The sequence below is a fragment of the Numenius arquata genome, chromosome 3 (genome assembly GCF_964106895.1).
Source record: "Numenius arquata chromosome 3, bNumArq3.hap1.1, whole genome shotgun sequence".
NCBI classification, from domain to species: Eukaryota; Metazoa; Chordata; class Aves; order Charadriiformes; family Scolopacidae; genus Numenius; species Numenius arquata.
The window spans coordinates 53,042,817-53,046,321 of NC_133578.1; positions in this window are offsets into that span (position 1 = coordinate 53,042,817).

The window sequence follows — 3,505 nt, forward strand, 5'->3', positions numbered from 1 at the left end:
TTGGATTTAGCTTGGTACTTCTCCAAATGCCAACTGCAAAAACAGGGGTGAGGAGGAGGAGGAGGAGGAGGGAAGAAAACTCCACAAGCAAATTTAATACCCACAGGTTGATACTTCCATTAACCTTTCTAAGGAAAAGCAGGCACATTCGTTTTCTAGCAGTCTATCAGTTTTCTCTCCATTTATATACGTACTCTTTACCCTGGCCATAAAGTGTCTAAACGAAAATTTATTGCAGGCTATTGATCTGCAACCCTGCACATCTGGAAGACATGAAGAAAAAAAAAAAAAAAAAGTCTATTCTTTGAGCTAATGAAAATTTAAACTCTAGCATATAAGAAAATTGTTTCAGAATAAAATTAACTGACATTTTGAATACTCACCATTTATGCTTGGTTTTAATTTATAGTCAAATCCTGTTGACAAAACTCACCAGAGAAATTTCAGTGATATTTGTGGGACTATTTGAATTCAGGGCCCTTGCAGCAATTAATTATATGCTCCTGAGGTATATTCCAGGGAAGGGTTATGTGATTGCTGCTTCTCAGGGTCTGTGATGTCAATGGGATGGATAACCTAGTCTCTCTTGAGACTACCTATAGTGTTTTCTGTGAATAAAACAAGCTAGTCCAAGACCAAGCAATTCAAGTAAACTTTCTCTCCGGGAGGGAATCCAGGTTTCCCCCTCTGTCTCTTTGTGTTTCGTTCCTTTGCATCTCTGCCAAAAATGATGAGTTCAAGGACGATGTCTAAATTTCCTGTCAATTCCTGTCCAAGTTGTTGCTGTCGACATCCCAACTCACTGAAGAGGAAGGCATTATCTGCTTCTGTCAACAAACATTGTTCTCTTTGCAATTCCTAGGGCAGGACCAAACTCTTCACCTGAAAGGTCAGAGTTACGTAAAGCTGGGAAGAATGTTTAACTAATGACTCTAACGTGATGTACACAGGAAAAAGTAGCGCAGCCAACTGAGCTCGACCACAAAGCCCGGTTTCCCCAGATCCTCCCATCACACAAGCCATATAAACATTTGGCGCTTTCACTAGCAATGTGCACCAACATGTCGAATGTTTGCTCATCTGAACTCTCTTCATAAATCTCTTCAAATTAATCTCTTCATAAATTGCTCATTAATGAGAGATTTCTCATCCACCTACCATCCAGGCTGTCTGTTTTACCTGTGCAGAAAGCACTTGCATCATCAACTCAAAAACGCCCAGAAAGATTTACAAGGAAGCAAAGAATCTGCTTTTGTTTTGAGATGACTGTATTCACATCAAACGTCAAGTTTAGCCACTTTTTGCTTGAAGCAAACCTGTAGCTTTGCTTCCCTGCCTCTACCTGCCAATGTATATTTGCTTCTTGTGTAAGGATTACAATAAGGTATTACAGTAACAGCCATTATAACACCGGTCATAATACCACTTTAATAAGATAATAAATATCTTGCACTAATATAGCACCCTTCCTCTAGGGATCACATAATGCTTTAAAAAATCAGTGTGGGCATCTCTTCCAGAGCTTCCATGCGAATGGAATAAGCTGAGATCCCTGTCTAGCCAGCTCCTCTCTCGTGACATTGCTCCCTTTTGCCCCCCTCTCCATCTAAGCACACCCCTTCAATGCCATAAGGTTTCATCCAGAGCTAGCTGAATGAGCTGAACAAGCTATCGGGGGTACCAGAACTGGTACGACTACTTGTGCTGGAAGCAGAGCACAAATTCGAGTGCAGCCAGCACTGAAGCAACGCAGCTGTGCTGCTTTCTGCGCCCAAGGTCTGACCAATTTGATGCGTTATCAGGTGGTTTGAGAGGAAATACGCAACTGCAAAAATGAGTCCAAGGTGAGTGACATAAGGATGGAGAGACTTCAGACGGAGGAGGAACAAAAGAGTCAAATCATGGCTTGTATGCTTAGGTTTGTTACCCAAGCTGATAGAAACGCATCTGTCAAGAAGAGGAAGAGTCGGTCCGCAAACAAGCTAGCAATATTCTAGTAACAACGTGAGCATTGACACGTGGGGTAAATCATTCCTCTTCTTCAGACGGCTCAGTTTTATCACTGGATCAATCTCTCATCTTCATTAATTACTATTCAAATTGCAGGCACTAACCCATTTACCCTGGAACGAGCAGGAAACAAAGTATTCAAAGTATTACGAATCAGTGCTTTAACTAGCCCAAACACGACAGGCAAAGCTTGCTGCCGTCACTGGTGATTCCCCAAGAAAAGCATTTATGTAACTGTATAGTTATGCATAATTACACAGGGACGCGTGTCCTGCTTACGTGTTAGGTCAATTTGTTCCATGCACTTTTCATAATGCCCCATGTCTCATCAAAGCAGTTACACGGACTGATGTAGGTACCAGTAAAAGTAATAATTTCGAACGCTGCAGTTTAACTCAGACAACGCCACGCTTGGGGACCATCCGTTGTGGGAATGAAGTCAAAGCCCAGCAACGCCGAATGGGAGTCAAGAAAAGCTCAAGGAACAGAACTGCCCTTCCTAAGGAGTTACACGTCTCCCTAACAAACTGCCTGGCTTACGTTTGCTCCTCGGAAAATTGCAGCTGGCATTTCCAGAGCTGCCTGGGAGCTGAGAATCCGCATCCCAGGTGGAAGTTGCTCCCTACATTAAGAGTGACATATAGTCCCATCCACTTTTTTCCTGCTGTCTAGGAAATCCTAGCAGACAACCAACAGTTTGGTAGCTTGGTAATAGTGAATCTGCCTGGTTGGAGTGTGTTTTGCCCGTGTTGGAGTCTGTTTCTACTCACTCCACTGAAGAGCAGCACCAGCTGCAGAGGGCTGCTTCAGGCCAAGATGTTTTAATAACACCGGATCCAACTCTTGAGGAGGGATCTAGTGTCTGCTTAGTGTTAGGGCTATGAGTTGTATTCCTGATTTATAATCTTCAAGCATCAGGCCAAACTCCTTCCTGCTTAAAGTTGGAGTGATATTGCCCTTCCCTCTGCCAGCAGTAACACAGTCCAAAAAGAATAGGGGGTTTAGGGTGGGAGTCGCTGTGTTGGGGTGGGGAGATGTGCCCGACTACTGCAATTAATTGGACACTAAGGCACAAATACATTAACGATTGCACTGCACCACTTCTCTGAAAAATACTTAAGTGAAAAACCAAGCGTGATATTCCAAGAGCAATTTCCTGGATGTGCTCAGTTATTCCTGCTGATGTCAGTGCCAGGGACGTGGCTCTAGCGACTTCCAGTCATGCTAGCCCTGCCCTGCAGGGACAACAAGGTGCTTGAGAAGTGACCTGGATTCTAGCGCTTGTTTTGCGCCAGCTGAAGTGTTTGCTAAGCCCTCATCATCAGCACCTGTGTGATGCCACCAACTGCACTGTCATCACACAAGCATCACCAGGGACGCCACCGGGAGCTGGGGAGGCTGCGCTGCTCGTGGCCAAGCAGCTGATTAATGGTGAGGATGCTGCACGGGGAGGCAAGGGGCCAGGCTGCCTTTCCATGTTGGCAGGGCAGGCGGG